A 16,261-nucleotide genomic window follows, 5' to 3' on the forward strand; every position below is an offset into this window, starting at 1 on the left:
TGTAGTTTGCTTATTTAGTGTTGGTTGAATTGAATTGCCTCACATTCCAAGGTAGTGTGTCACCCATACATGTACACATTATTGTATATGAGTCATATTAGCTAAATGTGAACCTTGTCAGATGCTAGATGAAGTGGCTGAAATGGTTGGCTTCTGAGGTCCCTTTCAGTTGTAGATCTATGTATGATCCTGTATAACTATAATATTCTTTTTTTTTTTAGGTTTTTGCAAGGCAATGAGGTTAAGTGGCTTGCCCAAGGCCACACAGCTAGGTAATTTAAGTGTTTGAGGTCGGATTTGAGCTTGGGTACTCCTGACTCCAGGGCTGGTGCTCTATCCACTGCATCACCTAGCCGCCCCTATAATATTCTTAATAGCACATCTGAGGCACATAAATTAAGTGTGAAGGTTGGCTTAGATAGCATCTGGAAAACAGACTAATTTTTTTCCCTTTGTATTCTTGATTTTTGGCATGGTGTCTGTCACCAAGTTTTTTTAATTATTTATTTTGCTCTGAACTTATGGGGGAAGACAATTGTGCACAACACTGGAAATCTATTATGTATGATTTGTTATTGCTTTTAAATAAATAATAAAGATATTGTGTCACTTTTTTCTTTTCTGAATTCTTTTTTTGTTTGTTTTTTTTGCAAGGCAATGGGGCTAAGTGGCTTGCCCGAGGCCACGCAGCTGGGTAATTATTAAGTGTTCGACATTGGATCTGAACCCTTCTTCCCGCTTGCTCACAGGCCACAGACTACGGCGGCCCCGGGTGCCCGGCCTCTGGGTCCCGCCGGCCCCCTCCGAGGCTTCCCGCCTCGCGGTCCGGACGAGAGGAGCTTTCAAGGAAAGAGTCACCTGCGGGCGCGTTGGCGCTCCCGGGCCGGCCGGGCCGCTCTGCGCAGACTCGCGCCGGTTCCCGGGGAAACCAGCCCAAGCTCCAGGCAGCCGGGGCCCGGGGAGCCCGCGGGGGGCGCCAGGGGGCGCCAGGCCCTGCCGCCGGCGGGAGCCCGGGCGGGGCGGGGCGGGGCGGGGCGGGGCGGGGGGCGCTCCGTCCCTCCCGCCGGCCCCGGGCCCGCGGCGCAGGCGCAGTGCCCGGCTCCTCCGACTGCTCGGGCTGCTCCCCCGGCGCAGTGCGCCGAGCTGGGCCGGAGGCGGCGCGGCGAGGGCCGGGGGCGGCCGGCCTCCACTCTCCCTGTGCCTGCGGCCCGCGGGCGGCCGGGCTCCAGGCGGGCGAGGGATCCCTCGGCCGGAGGTTTCGGGCAGGTGAGTGTCAGCCCCGGCCCCGCCGCGCCCCTCGGAGCGGCCTCCTGGCCCCCCCCCAGGGAAGTTGCGGGGCGCGGGGGGGGGCAGCTGCGAACCCCCCGGGACGGGGGAGGGGGAGGAGGTCCCGCGCTGCGGCCCCTCCCCGACACCCGGGAGTTACCTGAAAGTGCCCCCGGGCGGCGTGGAGGAGGGGCAGGACCCGCCCTCGGCCGGACCCCGGGCATGGGCCCGCGCGCAGCCGGGAGGGCCCCGGGGCAGCGGGGGCACCCGGGTCCGAGGCGGCCGGCGTGGGCCACGCCGGGCCGGGGCAGACCGGGCACCGCCTCCGTGTGCCCGCGACGAGCCCTGAACTGGTCAGTTTGGTCCGAGGCGGCTGGCATTGGTCACTACGACCACCCCCTCGGTACAGCCGAGGAGACTTGAACTTGGCAGTTTGTGTGGGAGGCCGGCTTGAATCGTCCCGATATGCCAGAGCTGGGACTTCAACTCTGCTTTTTCTGACTTTTTTTTTTAAATGATCAGTTCTTTATTAATGGGAACTTTTTATTCTGAGTTCCATTTCGCTTTAGAGTTTTGAGCAGACTGCTATAATAAAACTCTGTACGAAGACCAAAAGTGATAGGTAAACATAAGAACCCTGGGAATAAGAAATATACACCACCAATATCAGAGATTTGCTTTTGAGGGGCAGCTAGGTGGCATAGTGTAGAGAGCACCAGCCCCGGAGTCAGGAGCACCTGAGTTCAAATCCAGCCTCAGACACTCAATCATTACCTAGCTGTGTGGCCTTGGGCAAGCCACTTAACCCCATTGTCTTGCAAAAAAACCTAAAAAAAAAAGAATTTACTTTTGAAAACAGATAAGTTATTCAAAAAATTTCCTTCCCTTAAAGCAAGAAATTTTTCTGCAATATGCAACCTCTCAACCCTACTACTCAATGCAGCCTAGTCTGTCAGCGTGTGTATGCTTTAGATGAAAAGAGTTTATTAGTATATGTTCATGGTAGTTTCTCCATATGGGAACTTTATTTGTGGCATATTTATTTATTTAGTGCTGTCTTTTTGAGAGTTCCAGTTAATGGGCAAGACAAAGTCACTAAGGTTTAGAGGTGACTCTTGAGGTTTCAATGAATCAGATTTCTGGTGGGAATAAGAATAGGGGGAAAAATAAAGCTTTTAACTGAGGACACTTTACTGAGTGAGAGAAGAGAGTAAAAGGGAGAATCTTGGACACAAAATTTAACTTACCCCTGATGTGTCTTTGTACAATTTGTAAATGAGAATTGTAGAATAGCTTATTGTTTTCTTTTTCCATGGAGTGTGACTTATGAAATTTAATCAGGATCTCTGAGTCCTTGAAGAAGGCAATATTATTTTGGAGGAAATTTAGCAATTGTCATTTATTTCTAGGCTGTCTGTATTGATTGCTTCCTTTTCTGATTGTCACCCTTCTATGGAAAATGGTTATATCATTTTTAGAAAGATAATGAGATGTTCCGAACTCCTGGGTGGCTAAATACTTGTTTTCTCAAGGTGCACCTTTGTTTTCCTTTTTTATTTTGTTCTTTTTTTCCTTGTAATTTAAGTTTAAAAAATTTTTAAATTAATTTAACTTTAATTTTAGTTATTTTTAATGATGACTTATTTCCAAATTCAAGGAGAAAATAGCCTGAGTTTGGAGAGGAGGCAAAGTAAACAATTGTTGCTCTTAATATAATACCAGTTTCATAATATCTTGTTATGGTAACACTTGTTAGTTAACTGTACTGTGCATGTCAATGTTGTTTGGGTGACATTTGTTCCATCTCAGAAATAATAATGTGATATGATGAATTTATAATTATCATTGTAATAATTATACAATATTCAGTATTTGAATTCCTCTAGCAGATAAAAAACTCCTTGTTCTTGTTTTTGGTTATACTAAAAAACAAATATTGACATGCTCCTTTTTGTAGAAAAATTTTCTGGTATAGATCCATATGTTTATTTTATTACCTGAGTTTTATCACATGGTAGCTAATATTTTAAGGAAAAAGAAGTTCATCATAGCTGTTATGTGATCAGTAAATAATTGACATTGTAGTTCCAAATTACTTTTTACATTTTATTACAAAAAAACTTAGTTTGAACAGTGTTTGAGATAACTGCTTTTTAGAAATCAGTGGATTTCTTCTTAGATTCTACAATAATTTGTAAATCAATGTCCTCAATTCAGTTGCTACCTCTACTTTAGTTATGAGAGTTTCAGTGCTGAATTGATTTTAGTTTATAGGATTTAGAGCTGGAAGAGACCTTGGAGACAGTTTAGTTCAGGTCTTTTATTTTGTAGTACAAGAAAAGTGAGGCCCAGAGAGACAGAGGTAGGTAGATAGATAGATGTTCGCAATCATTGGCAGGTGGTTAAAGCAAGAGTTGGAACTGAAACCAGGTCTTTTGAGGAGAAACCCTATACATCTACGTATCTAAATCTTCCTTTGCCCTGTAATCCTCACACACATTTTTACACTGGCAAAAGGAATATTATTTGGATCTGTCCTTTTCATCCTATGTGATTCTTATGTAAATCTTATGTGATTCTTGGTGTAAATTCTCCATGGAAGAGCTATCCATTGTGCTAGAGATAATTCCTCTTTAAATATATATATGTATGTATGTATATATATATATATATCTATCATTAATTCCATTGTTGTTCTAGGATTGCCCATATTTTTCAGTTGTCAGTACATAGGGCACATCTCCAATACCAGTCACATAATAAACAGGCATTATTAAACATGTTCTGTATACTAGGCACTGTGCTACTTACTAGGGAAAAAAAACAAAAATGAAACAACCCACTAAGGAACTTAACACTATTTTGGGAGAGACATTTACATATACGATTATGGACGACTTACTCACAAAATAAATACAAGGAAGTTTTGGTTTTTTCTTTTTTTGGTGGGGGCGAATTTACCTGTCATCTTTAAATGGTTTCTGTCTGGTATAAAAATATATATACAAACCAGATAGCCCCTGCTCTCAATGAGCTTAATTCTATTTTATTGAGAAAGTACCTAAAGATGAACCTGATGGGGGAGAGAGGGATGAAGAGCATGTCCTGAAAGTGTGGTTCTTGGGTAGATCAGGTCTGCCTTCACCTCTCAGAGCCAGTCCCGCGGTTTTGGTTAGGAAGTCATTAGTGCTACATTTCCCCTCATACCTATCATATGTCTTTCCATGGCCCTTTGTGTGATCTGCAATTTAAGTATTTTGAGATTCTGAATTTCATCATTAGTAGCCATATTATGTTACTAGGAGAATATAAATGTTAAATGACTTTAAATCAGAAGTTCTTCACCTGAGGTCTTGGCTAGATCTCAGGGTATCAGTGAACTTGTATGGAAAAAGTAATCGAGTCTTTATTTAAGTATAATTGGTTTCTTTTATAAGTCTATGTATTTTATGCATTTAAAAATATCATTGTGAGGTGTTTATAATGCTTTTCCAGACTGCTAAAATGTTCTATGACAGCAAAAAAGGTTAGCAGACCTATTTTATATTAATGTCAAACTTAACATCGTAGGAGTTACCCTAGGCTCATTTCCTCTCTTCTCCCCTACCCCCCATATTTAAGCCATCGCCAAGACTGCCGACTTCACCTTTGCAACATCTCCTATATATGCCACCTTCTCTCCTCTGTGCTTGCTCTCTAGTGCTAGTACTCATCACCTCACATTTGGACTATCAAGAGTCTGTTGATGTGTCTATCTGCTTCAGATCTCTCCACACTCAAGCCAATTCTCCATTTAGCTGCCGAAGTGATTTTCCTAAAACACAGGTCTGATCTTGTCATCTTCAATTGAATTAATATTTTATTTTTCCAGTTACATGTTATGAATTCAGCATTCATCCACATGCATATATACATATTTATAAGTTACATAATTTCCTTCCACCCTCCCTTCCCACCCCTTTCCCTGAGCAGCAAATATTATGGTGAACATTGTACACATACATTTGTGTTTAATATGTTTATAGATTAATCGTTTTCTGTATGAGAAATTAGAACTAAGGGAGAAAAAACCATGAGATAAAGAAAGACATAAGAAAAATTTTTAAAAAGTGAACATGGTGTCCATTCAGATTCTATAGTTTTGTTTTTCTTCTTCTGGAAGAAATTGTCCATAACAGGGTTGTCCTAACTTTGAAGTACTGAGAGGAGTGGCATTCATCAAGGTTGATCAACTCCCAGTGTTGTTGTTAATGTGTACAATGTTCTCCTTGGTTCTGCTCCCTTCACTCAACATCAATTCCTGTAATTCTTTCCATAGTTCTGTCACCTTTTATTCAACAAACTCCAGTTGGCTTCCTTTTGCTTCCAGGATCAAATATAAAAGCCCTTTATAACCTAGTTACCTCCTACCTTTCCAGTCGTCTTCCTCTTTACTCCTTGAAGAATACTCTTCACTGTGTGCTGATCTCCATGGTCTCTCAAATTTTTTACCTTGTAAACCTTTCCTCACCCCTCTTATTTCCAGTGCCTTTCCTTCTTATCCTGTATAGAGTTTGCTTTGTATAAATTTGTTTGTATATTATCCCCCCATTAAATTTTGACCTCCTGGAGGCAGAGACTACCTTACCTCTTTTTTGTAGCAGGATGTCTTACACTTAGCAACTATATCTTAGGGGGGGTAAAAACTGAGAAATAGTAAAAAAAAAATTCATATGCTGATAGATTTTCCCTCCTGAACAATAATTTATATTTATATAGTGCTTCAAGGCTTACATAATACTTTTTTGCAATTAGTTTATGAGGTAGGTCAAAATTGTAATAATAGCTCCATTTTATAGATGACAAACTGAGACTCAGTTTAAATGACTTGTCCCGGATTTACACAGCCCTTGTCAGTAGTAACTCTCAAACCCAGATCTCTGACTACTAATAAATGTAATTTCTTTTATGGTGCTACCTTGAATGTTTGCTGAAATTATGAGTCTGCTAGTAGGCATTCAAAAACTTATAAATTGTTAAAGTACAAATTAACTTTAGATAATTTAATTTTGCAGCATTTTTGAGAAGCAGAATTCAAGGAAAAAGAATATATGCTTCAAAATTTTTTGTGTTAGAATTGGAATCCTGGCATATGTAAAATAAATACCTTTTGTACAACTGAAAACTGATTTTTTGAAAAACTAAATAAAAAACTTGGACTAAAACTATGAAAGTTTGTAATTAAAAGGTAAAAATCAGTTAGAATCTTGAGTATCATTTTATAAAATTTAGCCATATTATATTTGTAAATAGTATAAATCCTATAAAATTTTGCCTTCTCTCTACCCCACTCTCAAACAAAATACATAAAAGTACATGCTTTCTTTTATCAGCCCTGAATTTGTTCTAGCATTTTGTTCTGCTTAATAAGCATTTGAAAGGAAGTTCTTTGCTTACAGAGTACAACTTTTGCCTTAAATTTATGAAAGCATTTCCATTAGCAAAGATGAAGGCTTTTTTCACTTATCACTTTAATGGGACAACTCCTAAAAGATATTAGTGTAAATATATAAATAATCTGTTTCATAGGAAAATTGAAGAAGAATTAAACAAATTACAGGAAGTTTCTTAATTGGTCACAATTTAGGTTAGAATTCAGTTTATAGGTTGCCTTTATTTTAGATTTACTACTTCTGTGAACTAACCTTCAGTTTATAAATTGCCTTTCTTTGAGTTTGACACTTTGAGAATAGTGAGTGGCATCATATACATTTTTTGCATCTGAAAGTATATTTATATTTTAAAGAGGTGGAAGGTTGGATATTGTGTATGATAAAGGTACACATCTGACAAGGATCCCGTGAACATTTGGAGACTGGATTGATTCTGATCTAGCTCCAGGACCGCAGGTAAATTTAATAATTAAATACTTTGTTTAAGGTACTGTGCTAGGAAATATTCTGCCCTCGGAGTTTATGTTTCATTGGATCTGGATAAGTCCTTATGTTTTGGTTTGCTGTTTGCAAGATCAGATTATTTATTTTCCATCTCAAGGAGAGAATTTGGTGACTGATTCAGAGTATTGCTTCCCTGGCAAAATTGGACCAGTAATCAAAAGACCTGACTGCAAATGCCAATTCTATTACTTATTAACATGTTGTAGGGCTTTGGAGAAAAAAACCTGATCCTGAACCAGTTTCCTGATCTCTAAAATGAGGAATAGATTAATATCCACACAGTGTTGTGAGTATAAATTTAATAATATATGTGAAATTTCTTTGTTAAGTGTAAAATAATTTGCAGGGACTTACCCACTGTAGAGTGAGAGAAGTGATTCACACTCTTTAATACAAGTAGCAAGATCCTTTGTTGCTGTGATACTTACATTGGGTGAGAATGACTCTGAGTTTCAATATCAGTCAGATTTGTAAAATAAATGTTAACATTCTCCAGACACACTTCTGTTGCATCATTCAATCACAGATGTAAAATGGGTGCAAGTCAAGTTTAGCAGTCCCTTTGAGCTTTAAGCTTTGGTAACACTTTGAGGATCCACACTCTTGCACCTTTAACAGGAAGTAAGTAGGAGAGGGCAGGGGGGAGTGATACCAGAAGTAGTATTGAATTTCTTGTCCCCTCTTTGACCAGGTTATTAAAGAGACTGGATTAGTAACAAGTAAGGCATCTGATAGATACTGATCTAACAGGACAAATCAGGTAAAGGAGCTTTGGAGTATGACCTCTTGGGGTGGAGAGAAGTTTCAACTTCAGGGGTCCAACTTCTGACCCTTGGGGCTCAGCAGAGGACTATACACACCTCAGGCAAACTTTATGAGGACTCCAGGAAGGCAGAAAAGAACTTCTATCCAGCCTATGACTGTAGTACTCTGGCTTTGAGTTTGTGGGAGAGTATGTCACAGACTTTTGGGGCAGAATTTTTGGTTCAGAAGATTCTTGTTCTAACTTTGCTACCTAGCTAATCCTATCTATGATCTTCAGACTTAGAAATTTAAACATGGGAGAAACAATGAAATTCAACATAGATAAAATAATGCTTTAAAGAAAATATTCTTTATTCTGAAATAAAGTAGGTATCTGCAAAACAAAGAGGATATTAGGTTAAAAGACAAATTGGTTAAGCTATTTGTAGTTTGACCTGTTGTAGGAAAATGTTGATGTTTGAGGTGTGTTTTGGGGAGTGCCTCTTTGGCAGATGCAGGAACATCAGGAGTGCTGAGGGAAAGAACAAACAAGGATATCCATTTAAATGATAAATATATGATTTAATGAGACAGATAGGGACTGATCTAGGATTTCATTCCAGCAACCACTGGAACTTCTCTGAAAGTTTTACAGTGACTTGGAGCTCTCTGAGAGCTTGGGCCTCTTGCCCAGACATCCACAACCAGGAGGTGTTGGAAGATGAAATTTCAACCCAGGTTTTCTTGACTTGGAGGTCAGCTTCCTTGCTCCTGTGCTATGTATATTGTTTTTCTAGCATGCAGTATAATAAGCAAAGAATAATCATAAGTTTATTTGAAATTACAAATACTTTGAGAATACTTTTACCTTTGAAAAAGAAGTTACATTGTAATCAGAAGCTGTGAATGGCTCTCTTGAACTCTTATGATTAACTATACCTAATTAAATATCAGTATGGTCACCAGCTTAGCTTGCCTTTCTAGAGCAGATTAGAAATGGGACTTGTCAAAGTTTTCAGGGTGAGCAGTAGTGGGATCAGACCATGAATATTCCTTGAACTTTCAACAGGAGTGAGACTGATCTAAAACATTCTTTCTTGATTTTGCTAAACACTCAGGCTATGGTATCACTTTCTTGTTGTACCTCCTTTACTACCAAATTCTTAGAAAGAATAATTTGTAACTGGATCGATTTCATTGTTCATTTACTTCCTCATCATCCTTTTACAATTTGACTTTCATTTCTACTACTCTTCTGAAATGGTTCTTTTCAAAGATAGTAAGGATCTCCTAATTAAAGGCAATTAGAAGTGAAATGGGTTTTAGAGTTATGATAGGATGGTAGAATTAAGGTTGGAAATGATTTCAGAGGTCATTGAGATATAAGATCATAGATGTGAGTTAGCATCTATATGGTGCTTTACTGAAAGTTTGTAAAGTACTTGTATTGTTTTATTCTCACAAGGATCCTTGTGAAAAAGGTGCTTTTATTATCCCCATTTTATAGATGAGGAAATGGAAGCAGACAAGTTAAATGACTTGCCCAATTAAATGGAAGACTCCTGTGGGCCTGTAGATACACATGGCTAATAAATGTGATAAGATTTGAACTTGAGTCTTCCTGACTCCATGACTGGAATTTGAAAACAGGTCTTTGTTCTTTCCATTGTGCTATGCTGTCATAACTTAGGTCCTGTTAAGTGGGTAAAGCAAGGATTTTTAGGCTCATTTTACAGACTAGGAAACAGACCCAGAGTGTTCATTGACAAGACCAGAGCCCCCCAGTGAATGAGAAACACAGCTGGGCCAGGTCTCCTGATTCTGGTCTACCTGCCCAATTGACAGAGTAAGAGGGGCAACCTGGGAGGACAGACCAAAGCTGTCTTCTTATATTGTGCTAAACGGATTTTCTCTGGTTTTTTTGATCATCCATGATATTTCTCAAGCACCTGTCACTTAAATAGGATGAAAGAAAGGAACGTTTATTTATTCATTCATTCATTCATTCATTCATTCATTCATTTATTTAATTATTTGCAAGGCAATGGGGTTCAGTGGCTTGCCCAAGGCCACACAGCTAGGTAATTATTAAGTGTCTGAGGCTGATTTTGAACTCAGGTACTCCTGACTCCAGGGCTATTCACTGCACCACCTAGCCGCCCCAGAGCATTTATAATACAAATGAAAAAGAAAGGCAGTTCTTGCTCTCAGGGGGCTTGTGGTCTAATTGGAGTGCTTCAGTTCCAATTCAGATGAAAGCCCCCTTCAGGTGATGCATGGTAAGACTGCATAGATTTTGGATGCCACACCACTTGACAGTGACTTGGACTTTGGAGAAGACTTTCTCTGGCAGTCCTTCATTATCTGTGACTGCAGAGTAGAGTATGAAGGTCACAACTACTTCACATTTCCACTTGACTTGGAAAGGCAGAGTTGGGGGCTGATACTATCAGAATTTGGAACAAGGTGGTCGTTGTGGTTGTTTTCCTAATACCTGCTGCCCCTGATAGTTTTTCTTTTGTCTTTAGCAATACTTTAATCTGCTGGCTCTCTGAGGTTTATTTGAGTTGGTTTTTTTTTACCCCTTGTTACCTCTAAAGTATGGAAGTCCCCTGATTCTCTGTGCTCGACTCTCTTCTCTCTACATTGTTACCTTTGGTGATCTTGGTGATCTTGGGAGATTTCCAGAGGTTCATTTTTCACCAATGTGCACATAATTATCAAAACTATGTATGTAGCCTTAAACTCTCCTAAACTTTTTTCTTCCAGAAGTTTTCTCTTGACCTTCTACCTGATTTTTTCCCACTAGTATCTCAAACTTAGAGGGTCAAAATTTGAACTCATCACCATCTTCCTCATAACTTGCTTCTCAAATGAACAATATACTTAGATGGTCTACCAGAACCGTGCCAGGAAATGGAATCACTTTTATTTGAATTGTCTTAGGAAGATTCTGAAGATTACCTGGCAGGATAAGATACCAAAAACCAAAGTCTTTTCTTGAACTAATGAGCAACTATTCTAACTCTATTACAGAGAGCAAATTCTGATGTGTTGGCCATGATGTTCAAATGCTAAATGTATACTTGCCAAAAAGACTTTTATGGATAACTTATATAGGGCAAGTATTTACCTAGTGATCAAAAAAAGCAATACAAGAACACTCTAAGTTCTGTCTTAAGAACTTGGAATTGATTATATGACCCTACCACAGCATGGCATACCCTCATCAGAGAAGGTTGCTGTGCTCTATGAACAAAACAGAATTGTAGTAGTGCAGAAGAAACAAATATATTATTTGAGAATGTTCACATGAACTATTTGTGCCTGACAGTAGTAGAGCATTCCAAGCTAGTATTGGCCCATCAGCCAAGCCCTGTAACTTGACTCCCACATAGTGATGTTAATTTGGTATTCTTTGAAGATGAAGACCAACAACTGACCAACCAGCTAACCTCTTATAAAACATATCTATTTTAAAATCGACAACCAACAAGCATGAACAAAGGACAGGGGAAAAAAAGATTGGGTAGGAACCACAAATCTATTATCTATAACTTTTTTAAAAAGGTGGCTCAGTGGATGGAGCACTAGTCCTGAAATCAGGAGGACCTGAATTCAAATTTGACCTCAGACACTTAATACTTCCTTAACTGTGTAACCTTGGGCAAGTCACTTAACTCCATTGCCTTGCAAAAACAAATAAATATAAAAAATATGTATTTAATATGATAATATATATATCTCTAAACTTTGGACTGCATGCTTTCAGAGATTTAAAAATGTTTTGTTAATGTGCTTTCTTTTTTTGTATCCTCCACTGACTTCATTTAATTGAATCAGCTTTTATTAGCATGCCCAGGTTTCTTTGCATGTGTCCCATTCCTTCTTAGATCATGATGTTATTTCATTGCATTTATATGCCATAATTTGTTCAACAATTCCCCAGTTGTTACCCATTTTGCTGTAAAGAATATGTGTCTTGGAGAAGCAAATGGCAATTCACTCTAGTAGTCTGCCAAGAAAACCCCATAGAGAATTTGGTCCATGGATTTATGAAGAGTTGATCATGACTGACAACTGAGCAGTAGTCACAAATATGCAGCTTAGTGATTATTGGGTCTAGTTCCAAATTGCTTGTCATAGCTTCCCTAGAAGGGCATTAGTATTCTTGAGTTCCCCCAGCCCCTCCAACAGTTGTGATTTTCCTTTTTTATCATCTTTGTTAGGATCCTGGGTATGAAGTTGAACATCAGATTGCTTAATATGCGTTTCTCTTGTTAGTAATGTAGACCATTTTTTTAATGTGACTATTGATAACTTGCATTTCTTCTTTTGAAAACCATTCACTTCTTTTGAAAATTCATCTATTGGAGAAGAGCTCATTTTCTAATCTGTTTTATAATTTTATATAACTTGGATTTCACACTTTTATCAGAGAATTTTGATGCAAAGATTTCCTTCCCAGTCAATTCCAAGGGAGGAATAAATAAATTAATCTTAATTGCAATGGTTTTGTTTATACAAAAGTATTTCAATTTTGTGAAATCAAAGTTATCCATTAATTTTTAAAAATTTTCTTAAATTATCTTGATAGTAGGGATTGTATTCAAAACCCCAAGTCCAGCATAGAACCTTGAACATAGTAGGTACTTCATAAATAGGTGTTGAGTGATCTTTATTTCCTGCTTGTTTAGACATTGGCACTGCACTGTCACCAGCTGGGACCTGGCTCTGTGCCCTTACTGAGATCCTCTGGCTTGGGTGCCATTTCCTGGAGGCCTCTTTGGGTTCAGGCCTTCTTGGCAGGGCCTAAACCAGAGCCCCACACAGATTTAGGCCATATGGAGGAGTTGACTTTATTATTCATTGCTTCATCTGCCCTTCTTTTACATCTTTGATGAGGACACAGGAGAGCTGGGTTTGTCTGTAGCTTTTCCTATTACCATCTTTATGGGAAGTCCGACAGATTTTTACTTGATATACAGTATATCAGAAATGTGACTAATGCGACCATTATCTATATTTTATTAAGTAGGTGTTGTTTTACCAGTTATTACTAGGAACCTTGTAAGTAAATGTAAGTAAAGTAAATGTGAAGCAACAGTTATATAGAGATGGGAATAATGGAAGAAAAAGAGAAAAATTGCAGAAAAGGATACAAAAAAGAGAAAAATTGCAGAAAAGGATACAAAAGGAAGAAAGGGAAGTACTGGTAACTTTACTTGGCCACAGAGCTCAGTCTCAGTTTCTCATTTGAAAAATAAGATGAAAACCATAAAGTACAAGAGTTGTTTTTGAACAAATCTTCATTTGTCTGGGGAAGATGAATTTTTTTTAACCTTTTATTATATCTACTTTTTTGGTTACTTTAGGGTATATAAAAATCAATTTTATTCTTTTTTTAAATGTTTTTGCAAGGCAAATGGGGTTAAGTGGCTTGCCCAAGGCCACACAGCTAGGTAATTATTAAATGTCTGAGACTGGATTTGAACTTAGGTACTCCTGACTCTAGGGCTGGTGCTTTATCCACTGCACCACCTAGCTGCTCCCTAAAAATCAATTTTATAAGAATAAAAACCTTAAATTCTTTTTAAAAATTAAATTATTTTATATAAAACATACATGAAAAACATTTTGTGTAAAAGCACATAAATGTTGTTATATAATTTGATTTATAACACTATATAATCTTTTGAGAAATTATAAGCAAATCCCAAAAGGTCATTCATTTCAGTAACTCTGGTTCATGATTCTTTATACACATGTCAAGCAAGTGTTGAAGATTTAGTTAAGGAATCAGCTATGAAGCATGGAAATTACTACTAGATGCTTAATATTTCATAATGCTCAAATATGAAGCATATGTAAAATCATCCAAGAAATATTTGCTGATGAACTTCAAAAGAAAATTATATAATTGTTATGAATGAAAAGAAAAGCCTGCTAGAGTGAAAGAAAATTGTACATTTTATTCACGAACCTTGCAAGATACACCTTCCAAGTATGGGTACTTCACCTAGGCGTGAAGCATGAATTAGTCTTCAAAGTCAGGTAATTTGTGGTCTTAAGAAACTCTTTTCCCTCCCTCTTGGATGTTCATAGGCTCTCAGAGTTTGAGTTACAATCTAAGAGGTCCACCCATTCCATGACATGCCCCTAATATGACCCCCCCCCCCCCACATTATCTGGTGCATGATATGCTAAAGAACCCCAGTCATCACAGGGGTGTGTGTGGGTTAATACTCAATTACCTAATTGCAAACTAGGTCAAGATCTCTAGGTCACTGGACCAGTTGAGAATCCGTTTGGGGTTTGGTATCTCTGGAATGGGATTAGGAAAACTTCCAGTCTTGTGATTGACTGGGCCATTCCCCCTTTGTAATGGATTCCCTAAGGGCTCCCCTCCACACCCAGTGAAGACCACCCTACATTTCTCTTAATAACAAATCAAGTTTGTTTTTTTTTTAAGAATTTACTATATGGGTGGACCCTGTGCTAGATTCTAAATGGACAAAGAACAGAAGTGATACAGTCCATGTATTCAAGAAATTTACTTTTTTTATTTAAAATTTTTTATTTTTTTAACATCAAATAAAATGAGTATTTGCATATACATTGTAATGATGACAGGGTAACTGAGAAAGAACTTAAATATCAGAGTTTGCATAGGTGAAAAATTTATAGATTGACCCTGGAGATGTGAAAGCTCAGACTTTAATTCACAGACCTTCAAAGTTTACATATATTACAGACCATAAATGGTTCACAGATTAAACTTCTTCTGGAGAATAGGCTTCTTAAGGTCAGGTTGAAAAACCAGAATGGGTAAAAGGAAAGGAATAGGAAAACAGCCTTAAGGAATGAGTGGATTTAGATCTGTACTGGTCAGCATGGAGGGGAATGTGGGCCAAATTTTTATACTGGTGCCTACTTGTGCAGGGAGGAGTTAGGGGGAAAGGGGGTCAAAGAGTGACACCTCTCTACTGGGTTCAAGTATCCACTTTGGAAGACTGAGAATCAGGAATGTGGAGGAGGGATAGAGGGATGGACTGAAGTTGCACTTATCTTGGCAAATTTACATTTAACAATGGATAGTTACATTGAATTTACATTTAAAAGGAAACCTTTGCAGAAAATTTGAGTGAGAGGCTCACAGAAAGTATTAGGTAAGCACAGGCAATATTTCCTTAATATTAAAAAGCTTGCAAATATTTCTCCTTCAATAATAGAATAGAAAAAGAGAGTTGCATTTGAAACTCCTTGTTCTGTCATAGACAGCTTTCCTTTTAGTTTTATAATTTTACCTAATAGCTTTCAAAGACAAGCCTTCTGCTTGTCTGCTATTTTCTGACCTTCAAAAAGTTTCAGTGATCCTCTTACTTTTTTGCCTTTTTTTCATTCTTTGCTATCTTATGTCTTTCTCCCCATGAATTCATATTCTGAACTCTTTTGGGTGGCAAATGAAAAGAAAAATAAACTCCTTATGACAAATATGCATGGTTAAGCCAAATAAGTTCCCATATTGACTCTGTCTGGGTATGTTTTTTCTGTCTTGAATTCATCACCTCTCTGTCAACAGATAGGTAAACATACTGGTTGTAATCAGAATTCTATAGTCTTTCAAAGTTGTTTCCAAAGTGAGCCTGTTTTCTCACAACCCATCTAACAATTGTCATTTTATATTTTTAGTATGTCTTCCAAATCTGATGGTTCTAAAGTAGAAACTTAGAATTGCTTTAATTTGCATTTCCTCTAATTATTAGTGAGTTTGAGCATTTTTAAAAAATGCTTGTTGATAAACTGGATTTCTTACTTTATAGTATTCTTGAATCGTGCACTGGTTCTTGTTTTTATATATTTTAATTAATTTCTTACATGTCTTGTATATGAGACCCTTATCAGAGAAACTTGTTTTTTTTAAAGTATTCTTTTTTATTAAAGATTTTATTTGAGTTTTACAATTTTTCTCCCAATCTTACTTCCCTCCCCCACCCCACCCCACCCCCACAGAAAGCATTCTTGTCAGTCTTTATTTTGTTTTCATGTTGAGTGTGATGAGAGAAATCACATCCTTAAGGAAGAAACAAAAAGTATAAGAGATAACAAGATCAGACAATAAGATATCTGGGTTTTTCCCTCCTAAATTTAAGGGAATAGTCCTTGAACTTTGTTCAAACTCCACGGCTCCTTATCTGGATACAGATGGTATTCTCCATTGCAGAAAACTCAAAATTGTCCCTGGTTGTTGCACTTTATGGAACGAACAAGTCCATCAAGGTTGAACATCACCCCCATGTTAGGGTATACAGTGT

General features: G+C 38.1%; 1 protein-coding gene across 2 annotated transcripts in view; it reads left to right on the forward strand.

The window, feature by feature from the left end:
* The first annotated feature begins 1,062 nt into the window (after positions 1-1,062).
* Positions 1,063-16,261, forward strand: part of RAB3IP (RAB3A interacting protein) — a 52,837-nt gene continuing 37,638 nt past the window's right edge. For both annotated transcript variants that reach the window (XM_074226125.1, XM_074226126.1), the window contains exon 1: positions 1,063-1,266. The gene's annotated coding sequence lies outside the window, so the exon portion shown is untranslated. The remainder of the gene's footprint in view (positions 1,267-16,261) is intronic.

This window comes from Macrotis lagotis, chromosome 2, assembly GCF_037893015.1.
Source record: "Macrotis lagotis isolate mMagLag1 chromosome 2, bilby.v1.9.chrom.fasta, whole genome shotgun sequence".
NCBI lineage: Eukaryota > Metazoa > Chordata > Mammalia > Peramelemorphia > Peramelidae > Macrotis > Macrotis lagotis.